The sequence below is a fragment of the Triticum aestivum genome, chromosome 1B, assembly GCF_018294505.1.
Source record: "Triticum aestivum cultivar Chinese Spring chromosome 1B, IWGSC CS RefSeq v2.1, whole genome shotgun sequence".
Classification (NCBI taxonomy): domain Eukaryota; kingdom Viridiplantae; phylum Streptophyta; class Magnoliopsida; order Poales; family Poaceae; genus Triticum; species Triticum aestivum.
This window is the reverse complement of record NC_057795.1, coordinates 407,285,291-407,296,693: the sequence shown is the minus strand read 5'-3', so window position 1 is coordinate 407,296,693 and position 11,403 is coordinate 407,285,291.

Here is an 11,403-nt window from a genome sequence, read left to right as displayed (position 1 = left end):
CCGATCAACAGGACCCCCGTTTCGACCGTAGGAGGTCCGTTTCCTCCGTTTTGCGGTACGCCGGGCCCCTCCCGATCAACATGACCCCGTTTCGAACATGGCCCTTCGAACACAAGGCGTTTCCTTCGTTGTGCAGTACGCCAGGCCTCGTTTCCATCGCCTGTTCCGTCCAAGCCCTCCCGATGAACACGACCACGCATTCCGTTCCGACCCAGCCGGTTGGCTCCCACGCGTTCCGTTGCCTCCCGATGAACACGACGCATTTCGTTGCCTCCCCATGAACACGGCGACGACGCTGTTTCTCCGTTCCGACCCAGCCATGTACGTATGCGCGAGTAGGCGTTCGAGACCCTGCCTGTATGTACGTACGTGGCCGTATTTTCTTTCTTGCACCCTCGTCGCTGTACGTATGTGTACATGCTACGTGCGCGCCTCTACTATGACACGTGCACGCCTCTACTACGACACGTGCGCACCTCTACTACGACACGTGTGCGCCTCTACATCGACCAGTATGTACGTACACGTTCGCGACCAGAATGACAACGGTACGTACGCTTCGACCAGGTGGGTCCCGACTGTCAGGCACTTCCTTGCCTGCGAAGATGTAGCTGGTGGGTCCCAGCAGTCAGGGGGGCGAATTGTTTTGGGTTTTTTTTTGCCCGGACGCACTTCCTTGCGTGCGAAGTTGTAGCTGGTGGGTCCCAGCAGTCAGGGGGGCGAATCATTTTTTTAGACGCACTTCCTTGCATGCGAAGATGTAGCTGGTGGGTCCCAGCAGACAGGGGGAAACGTTTTTTTTCACGAAATACGGTGGCCCGTCCAGTGGGTCCCCGCTGTCAGGTGGAGGAATAATTATTTTGCGCGTAATAAGGAGGCACTTCCTTGCTGCGGCCGTGGACCCAGCTGTCAGCCTCTTCACGTACAGTCCACATCCGATGGAAGCCATTCCTTGACCACGTTGACCACGCCGCGCCGAGAGCACCAGGGCGGTGGACGACGACGAGGCCTAGGAAGGGGACGACGCGGAGCTGGGGAAGACGCGGCAGTGGATGCCCACGCGTAGAGGAGTATGAGGGTTCACTCGTTCGACTGCGGTGTGAGGCCGCCGTCGCTGCAGAATAATAGGGGGTGTGGGTGCGTAGAGGGATGGCCTGGCATCGGTGGAGGTAGTAGGGGGCGGTGAGGCCTCTGCGACATCACAGCAGGCGGCACGACCGGCGCTGCTTTGGGCAGCTGGAGCAAGAAGACCAGAGGTTGAAGAAGCACTACGACCGTTGGATGAACATCGTACGATCACTAGAGCTAGAATCGTTCATATATTGACTAAAGTTGACAAAGGCCTCCGTCCCAGTCAACTTAGTAGGCCCACAAGTCAGCCTCTTGGTCCCAGCTAGCAGGGAGTATTCATTTTTTTGTGCGTAATAAGGAGGTACTTCCGGTGGGTCCGAGCTGATAGCGAGGGGAATGTTTTTTTCGCGAAATACGGTGGTCCGACCTGTTGGTCCCAGCAGTCAGGGGGAAATATTTTTTTGCGAAATACTGGTGGCCCGTCCCGTGGGTCCCAGATGTCAGGTGGAGGAATAATTATTTTCCGCGTAATAAGGAGGCACTTCCTTGCGGCTGCCGTGGACCTAGCTGTCAACCTCTCCACGTACAGTACTCTTCCGATGGAAGTCAGTCGTTGACCACATTGACCACGCCGCGTCGAGAGCACCACGGCGGTGGACGACGGCGAGGCCTAGGAAGGGGACGACGCGAAGCCGGGGAAGACGCGGCAGTGGAAGCCCGCGCAGAGAGGAGTACGAGGGTTCACCGGTTCGGCTGCGGTGTGAAGCTGTCGTCGCCGCAGAATAATAGGGGGTGTGGGTGAGTAGAGGGATGCCCTGGCCAGCGGTGGGAGTAGTAGGGGGCGCTGAGGCCTGCACGGTAGCACAGCCGGCCACGGGAGGTGGGAGCAGGCGGTCCCACCAGCGCTGCTTTGGTGGCTAGAGCAAGAAGATCGGAGATTGAAGAAACACGACGACCGTTGGATTGACATGCAACGTTTACGTCTGCTAGAATCGTTTGTTGACGTAGTATATAATAACTAAAAAAAATCTTGCATACGCGTCAACTAAATAGGCCCACAAGTCAGACCAGTCCCTCTTTTTTTAATAATCTATATATAGCTCATGGCAACTTCTTATGCAATTTATTGCAGTCGTTTTTTGGTTGTCCAGGGCCAATTTCGCATATTTCTGTGAGTTTCAAACTATTTTTAATACCGAAATGTCGAGCCAGATTTAAAGTACTTTGAAGATATATTTGAATTAGGTTAATGCCCAGTGAAATAGGAATCTGAAAATGTGAAAAAAGTCAGAAATTATAAAGTAACTGCCAATTTGTCATCTGTTTTTATATTTACAACCAATTTCATATTACTTTCAAGGCGTAGAAAAATAAGTAGGCCTGTATTTGGTATTCTTCTGAAAAAATAAATTGGGCTCATTTGCACAAAGAAAAAATAGCTGGGCTGGTCACATGGTGAACATAAAATATAGGCCTGGGCTAGACGGGCCACAACCCAGTTCAAACCCTGCTCCGTCTCAACAATACCAAACAAAAAAAATACTGCTCGAGTAGCTACGTCCCAGGTGTCACCCGGTCTTGTGCTGTTCTCTTGTCTATTGACTATATACGCTCACAATGTCGTGGGTCCCAGATGTCAGGAAAACACTAGGAGGAAGCATTTTATTTTTCCATACGCTGGCGTGGTGGGCACCCACTGTCATCCTCTCCACGTACTTCTGTCGATTCTTGTTGTTTGTTGACCATGTTGACAACGCGAGAGGGCGGCGCCGCGGCGAGCGCACCAAAGCGCGCGGAGGACGTCAGCGTTAACGATTTAGGATACGGTGGGGCGGCGATGCGTGCGATGAGGCGCAGCCAGCCATGGGAGGCGGAAGCAGGCGGCCCGCCGACGCTGGTTTGGTTTTGGCGGCTAGAGGAAGACATGACTGAAGAAACACGACAGAGTGTAAAAGCAGCAGGAGTACTTAACAACCTTAACTGAAACCAGCAGGGGCACTTAACAACCAAAGCTGAAAGCATTATGAGTACTTATACAGGTTCAACCATACAAAGCACGCCTCGAACAGTGCTACTTTGCCTAGAGGCTACAGTTAACCAAGGGTGAGGCCGCGAAGCCCCAGGACAAGGCCCAGGTGCCACCCCGCGCATCCACAACCTTTTGAAAGCGGCTTCATTTCGCAACATGGTCAATAAACAGGATATTCGCTTTAGAGCCATGGAAAAGCATGAACATAATCTTCTGTCCTATTCTCCAAGATGGACGGGCCTTCATTATCTGAGACCATCCACGAATAAGTATATTTTTGCCTCCAAGGGGAATTGAGTAGGTCGACATAAACATCATGTTGTGACCAAGCGCAAGTCTGACCCGACCATGGTCAGGAATCTGTATAAGAACAATAGGACTCGGCAGTTCCTGTTTCAAGAAGATCACAGCTGTAAAACTGTGTATAAGCAATAGTTTATGAACAACATATATAACAGAAAACAGCTCGTACCATAAGTTTCTCGACACAGTTGGACCTGTTCAACGAGTGCAGCAGTGGCACACATATCCCATGTGGCCTTCCACCATTGAAACGCCCCACAAGGACCTCAAGACGATCAATAAAGTGTAGGAACATGTGGATGTCGATCCAGTCAACTTCAGTGCCATTAGTAACAACCGAGTTAATACAGAGTAACAAACGAGCAGACTGCTTAACTCTAAAAAAACCTACATGTGCCACCAACTATAAGACAATATTAGTTAGAAGTAGGATCTTCGTGAGAGATTCGTTGCTACTTCTAAAGTTAAATTGTGATTAGTTAGACAGAATAGGTGGATTAAGAAGTAATCGAGGCAACAAGCAAGAACCAGATACAAAACTAACATGGATGAAAAATTGGAACGACATCGGGGTGGAAGATCGCAGTGAAGATGAGACCAGGTTCTGCTATTTCCATCAACATTCATGCGCCAACTTTCAGTCCGTAACACTTGAGAAAGTTTATCCAAGTTTGGCCATAAAAAAGCAGCGATCTTCTTGGTTCATGAACCCAACTCGGAAGCAATATCCATGGATTGTCTTCACTGTGACCAATAAACTAGTGTATTCAGTTATGGCAAGGCCGAGCATCTTGGGTACATGTGTTCTGGCAGAGCAAATAATACACTGCAGGAAAAATAATATGAGAACACAGCATGTTCAAAAAACCCCACCCTCCCAGATAGAGAAGATGATTCTAGGAACATATTGTGCGCGTTTCAAAATGTTGTGGTAGGATGAGAAGGAACAAGTGTGGCGTCTCGCCGTGGGCTCAGAAATCTGTAGGGTACTCGCACTTTGGGCACTGCAACTGAAACACACTAGATTCAGTATGAAGAAAAATGCATCAACGGCGGCGGCTGCCATCCTAGGACTACCTGCGACCAAGGGACTTGGATTTATCGGGGATGGATGAAGAATTCGTACCTGGTTTTCCATGAGAAAACCCTATGCAATCGCCGAGCGAGGGTTTTCTCTGAACAAGTAGACGAGGGAGAAGGGGATTCAGGCCCAGTGAAATATTGCCGCTTCGTCCGTCCAGCTTACTGCTAAAGCTGGAAAGGGGGGATTGTGATTTGGCGGCTCATTGGGCATTACTGCGGCGCTACGACCGGGGTGTGTCTACCATGAAGTTGTGCACTCTAATTTGTGCATATGGCACGTGGACCCTATTGCCGGTTGCCCCACATATCAGCGAAAGGAAGTAGAAAGATAGGAGTAACTAGTTACACATAAATATTTTTTTTGATAGAGAGATACTCCCTCTGTAAAGAAATATACAAATCTTTTATATCACAGGCTCACCTTGCCGAGAAATATACTCCCTCTGCAACGCACGGGCATTATGGGGGTTCAGCTTTTTTTATGGGGGTTCAGCTGAGAATATAATACTCAGATAGGCTCACGGTTCTGGACTTTGGGCCGCAGGCCGACCCTGCATGTTTGGGGGCCCATGTGTTCTTCCTCAGCGCTTTTCATATTGCAAGCGATCGGTACTGCGCTGGTTTTAGATGCTATCGCAAGGCGAATACACAAAATTGAATAAAGCACGGCAACTGTTGGAATGAAATCGAACGACACTTCCTAACCAGCAATCAGAGTTGCAATTCTATCAACGATTTACCATGTGATAAATAATACTGTCGTACTACTTATACACACAGGACACTTGTTTCACCATGCCAGATTATTACATCAAAATCTCTCGGAGGATAGATCAGTTCGGCAGTTGCGTGCTGCTACTGAAGAATTTCAAAGTTGATTTGGACCAGCTCTCCTTGCCGAGAAAGTTCGATTTTGACATCATCCCCTACCGCAAGATATGATTTAGATTTGAACCTTGACCATCCTTTAGCATCAATCATCATGCGACCATCCTTTGTACTTACGGTATATTGAGTAGGTTCATTCACACCAAGGCTGCGCATGGTAAGAGAAACTTGGCCGCGGTCGCCCGGATTGTTGAACGACTCCCTCGTTGCTCTAGGAATTCTCTGTTTGAAAACAAGAAGACATACCCAAACAGTTAGATCAACACAGTGAATCATGTGAAACAACATGTAAAGAAAAAAGAACGAAGCACTTGGGCGGCCAATGCTTACCAAGAAGGTGGACATGTCGGTTTTTGTAAGGACTTTGGTATATGAAGTGCGAACTGCAGCCTAGTCTGTTGCCGGTGCAACTGCACGGGCCGGACCAAATGCAAGTGCAAGTGTTGGTGCAGGTGCCGAAGCCGCTGCTGCTGCCGGATATGGTGCTCCTTGTAGAGTTAGCGCCGGTGTCGATGCCCGATCCTCCGGTAGATCAGACTGATCCGCTGACGCGGTCGGTGCCCAATCCTCAGCTGGATCAGACTAAGCTGCTGCCGCTGTCAGTGCTAGAGCAACTGCCGGTGCTCGATCTGTGCGAGACAGCGGCGATCATGTCTGGTCTGCTATGATCAGCTTTCTAACTTGACGAGGATCCGTGACCGTGATGCAGTTTTTTTCTTCATTTCTTTTAAACGCGAGAAGGACTAATTGTGGCGTTTTTGTTAAACCAAACTGCAGTTCATCATAGGGATTCAGCTTGTACTCAGACAACAGATTGATCCAATTTTTTCCAGTAATATAAGTGATGGACAGTGCCTTCGTTACTGACACGGCATAAGAAGTGAAACCTGCAAAAATAGCCATCATAGAGCAAACCAAATGGTTTATTCTGTGATGAATGTCACATGGCAAAACCTGCATCATAAAATTGCAGGAAAAAAAGAAAACATAACATTAAATCAATAAGATTTAGACAGTAAATCAATAAGATTTACTTGATGTGACACGAGTGAATCCTTAACAGGAAATCACTATGTTGAAGTACTAAACAGAAGATTGATCGTCCAACTACGCGTGGCATGCAGGGCCCCTGCCTACTCCCACAAGCACGACAGTCCAAAGGTCGTGACAAATCGTATGGACCGAACATCCATGGGACTGGAAATTCTGGTGGGTGCGATAAACCCTGCAATGCATACAGATATTGGAGTGTAACCATAATTGATAAACCATCCTCACAAAAAATATGATCTGGATACTTCAAAATGTACAGACTGAATTGAGTGGACAGACATTAACATAGACCGTTCTCAGGACTGACCACATACCAAAAGCGGCAGTACTAATAAACAATACAGGGTTCACAAACACAAATCAAGTACTGAACAATAGTACTTACTACAGACAAGCAAAGTTGCACTAACTAAACTCTGCAGACTATTTCTTGCCACCGACCTACGGGATGAACCCCACATAGCTGACTAGGCCATGGACTTCGTGTGAGATGTCTACATGCACCATCACCATCTTGTCAACCTTGGAGAACCTAACAGAGTGGTCTTTCCACTCATAAACATGATGATGAAGACAGGCCGCATCAGATTTGTTGGGAAGCTTTACAAGAACCACACCCTTCGTAATCGAAGGCACAGCCATAAAATTGTTGTGGTCAAGTACAGCCTCGAGAACACGCCTGACAACAATGCTACAGGAAAACACTACTTCAGGACACATGGCGACAAGGACACAGCAGCTGGATAGTTCAGCAGTAGAACTCATCATCAGGTCTTCTAGTTCACACGACATGACTTTGAGAACTTCATCTCCACCGCGGACCTAGTTCTAATTCAAAGAGAAACCATATTTCATTACTACCTCCATTCAGAAATATAAGATGATTTTTGATATTATACTCCATGTGTGACTACATATACGCACAGAAATGAGTGAACAAAGACACTAGAACATGTCTTCAAAGGCATGAGAGCAGAGGGATTACATGCAATATCCATAACACAAGTTACTGAGGCAAATATACCCTCTTAAAAGGTAGCATTGATGTTCATAATGTACTCCCTCCGTCCCAAAATTCTTGTCTTAGATTTGTCTAGATACAGATGTATCAAGTCACATTTTAGTATTAGATACATCCGTATCTAGACAATACATCCGTATCTAGACAAATCTAAGACAAGAAATTTGGGACAGAGGGAGTAGTTGAAAGTAATCTATAAGAAATCAGTGTCAACCTCTCGCATGTTTTGGTCAAAAGAGGAATTTACAACCGTCAATTGGCACACTAAAATCACATGCAAGATCACCCAGAAAGTTGTACTACTAGTACTAGTACTGCGTGTTTGATGAAAAAACACGATCAAGATCGAGAAAAAAATTGTCAACAAGAGACATTACCTGGACTTGCTTAATGAGAGATCCCGGAGAGGGGGGCTTGGACAGGGCGATGGCTTTGAGCTTGTCTGCGGTAGTCTCAGCGGGGTGCTTGCGCTTCTTCGTACCATGAGCCTCGACGGTTTTTGCCAGAGCCATAGACATCACGTCGGCCGGTGCTCCAGCGTCCATCCAAGAGAGGAAGCTGAGAGAGAAGAGTGAAAGGAGGAACGAGATGAGGGAGAAGCGAAGCGAGTGGGGGTTTTCTTCAAGAGAGGAAGCCGAGAGAGAAGAGTGAAATGATGGTTGCTTCGTCCGTCCAACTTACTGCTGGAAAGGAGAGGGCTTTGTGATTTGACGGCTCATTGGGCATTACTGCGGCGGTTTGATCGGGGTAGTCTACTGTCACTCTACTACGGAGTAATTTAGTGCATGGCTAGTGGACCTAGGTGCTGGTTGTCCCACACGTCGGCGAAAGTGAGTAATTTAGTGCATGGCTGGAGGAGGATCCGCACGGTTGAGCGTGTCCACTGTTTTTCATTCTGAAGAAAAAAATGATTACAACAAGCATTTCCACTCTTACGACGGAGGAGTGCGAAACACGACAGCCACTTGAACATACACAGTGCTCCTACTACTAGGCATGTGCAGTGGTTCATACGTCAGTACTACACAATCTTGTTGCTGTGTTGTGCACATGTCAACTACTCCTATATTTAACATAGTACCGCTTTTTCGACTGTCCGCCCGAGAATGAACGGTGAGATCAATGTTAACAGAACTAGGTCCACAACGCACGGAGAGTACGGTGCTACAGTACTCCACGAAACATGAACCATATGAAGCACATCCTATAGTGTTAGATAGGGTGTATGAAGGGTGCACGGGATGGGAGCAAAAGTTCCCTTCTCGACCCACTTTTGGGTGTTTGGCAGAGTGCATGAAGGGTGCATGAGTCCACACTAGTAGGTTGACAAAAATACACGAAGAGGAAACAACTATATTGAGATGAGAATGCAACCAAACATACCCACACGCTTTGTGCTACAGTGACGGATCTGCATCGTCTGAGTTTGATCCAATGGTCATGTTGCGCCGAGACATGGACATGCCCATGCAGAGGGCGCCTAAGCACCACTGAAGTCCCTCTGCTTCTCGAGGTGCACGACATTGGTGATGCAGGGTGCAACCGCCCGCAGAGCCCGCTCCCGGTCGATGGGAGCCAGCTCGTCAAAGACGGCGTCCAATGGCACGAATGGATTCCGGTGACGGAGCCCTGAAAGGATTCACCCGGCAATGGCGACGGCATCGCGCAACCCCTCCTTGTCCAGCTCAGCCCCCACCATCGCGCGGAGACGGCTCAGCTCCTCGGAGATATAGGTGAAGAAGGAGACCAGGTCAGGAAGCCACAACTCATTGAAGTCGACCGGGTGGTTGAACGGGTTTAGCACGACGGCCGGCATCGTCGCGCTGGCACGACGGTAGGCATCGCGCAGCCACAACACGTGCGTGGCAACTTGGTTCACCAAGTGGCCGAGGCGATCCTGGACCTCGTCACGATCGGCCCGCTCACGCTCCAGCCGGTTCCCCTGACGGCCTATCATATCTCCCGCTTTCTGCAGCAACGCCGCCGACGCCTCGAGCATCTTTGTGGTGGACGGCTGCCGCTTTTGAAGCTCCGTGAACTCCCGCACATAACAGAGGAGCATGGCACTCCTCTCCTCCTTGAGCTCACGGCGCTCCACATCCTTGGCCCTAAGCTCCTCATCCTTGGCATGGAGCTCCTGTGTCAAGCGCCTCACCTCGGACTCCGTGATCTGCTACGCCGCCATGGCACCAGGTAGAAGCAATGGGGAGAGGAAGCAAAGGGGGCGAAACGGCTAAAAGGCAATGCAATCTACGGGAAGGCAGAGGGAGCCAGCCGAGGAGCGGGGAATCTTTTGGTTTTCACCACGGTAAAACACCAGTCGACGACTTCTCACATCAGGGAGCTGTGGGTTTTTACAGGCAGAGTCATCGTGACTAATTGCTACCGCGCCTGCTCCCGTCAATCAAAAAATTAAAAAATCCTGCCGCGCCTGCTTCCGTCAATCAAAAAATTTAAAATCCTGCCGCACCCAAACACCAGAGCAACACCGTGGTGGATATTTAAATTTACCTGCCGGCAAGTAGATAAAAAATGGGTGAAAAACAAATGTGGCGGCGCCTAGCTAATCGGTCGAACTAGCCCAACTAGCTAGCCACCGTGCTTCACTGATGTACTCGGCGGGAAAGATGGTCTTTCGTGATTTGACGACTCATTTACTTGCTTCGACGTTACGACCGAGGAGGACCCAGAAAACGCGCGGTAGGGCGTCCCACGTCAGGAAGAATATATGCGTGCACCATCCAGGAGGACCCCGAAACCGCGCGGTAGGGTGTGCCACGTCTCGACACGGAGGAAAAATGTGCGTGTAAAAATATACTGTATCAGACGTAGTACCTATGGGGTTCGACCTCGGGACCCAGCCAGTCGGTCGAAAACACCCCACTAGCCACACAACTTCATCATGCAAACGTGGCACGGTTAGCTCCATCTCGACCAGCCGCAACGTCTCTTGTTCTAGGCGATTCTTCTATTTTCCAAGCTTTTTTAGTTGTAATAACACCACGGCAAGCTAGCGCCGCTCTTCGTGTGTGCCCGTGCAGAGGTTAGACGATGGAGAGAAGAGAGATTGAGAACGCAGACCTGGGACCACCCGTAAGTGAGACAACGGTCATGCATGTGTTGATGAGGCACTTGTTGGGTAACGTAGTAATTTCAAAAAAATCCTACGCACACGCAAGATCATGGTGATGCATAGCAACAAGAGGGGAGAGTGTTGTCCATGTACCCTCGTAGACCGAAAGCGGAAGTGTTATGACAACGCGGTTGATGTAGTCGTACGTCTTCACGATCCGACCGATCCAAGTACCGAACGTACGACACCTCCGAGTTCAGCACACATTCAGCTCGATGACGATCCTCGGACTCCGATCCAGCAGGGTGTCGGGGATGAGTTCTGTCAGCATGACAACATGGTGATGATGATGATGTTCTACCGACACAGGGCTTCGCCTAAGCACCGCAACGATATGACCGAGGTGGAATATGGTGGAGGGGGGCACCGCACACGGCTAAGGAATGATCATGAAGATAAACTTGTGTGTCTAGAGGTTCCCCCTTCCTCCGTATATAAAGGGGGGGAGGAGGAGGGGGCCGGCCAAGGGGGTGGCGCGCCCTAGGAGGGGGAAACCTACTCCAAGTAGGTTTGCCCCTCCCTTTCCTAGTCCAAGAAGGAGGGGGAAGGAAGGAGTGGGAGAGGGGAAAGGCAAGGGGGGCGCCGCCCCCTTTCCTTGTCCTATTCGGACTCAAGGGGAGGGGGCGCGCCTCTTGCCCTGGCCGGCCCCTCTCTCTCTCCACTAGGGCCCAACAAGGCCCATTAGTTCCCGGGGGGGTTCCGGTAACTCTCCGGCACTCCAGTTTTCTCCGAAATCACCCGGAACACTTCCAGTGTCCGAATATAGTCGTCCAATATATCAATCTTTATTTCTCGACCATTTTGAGACTCCTCGTCATGTCC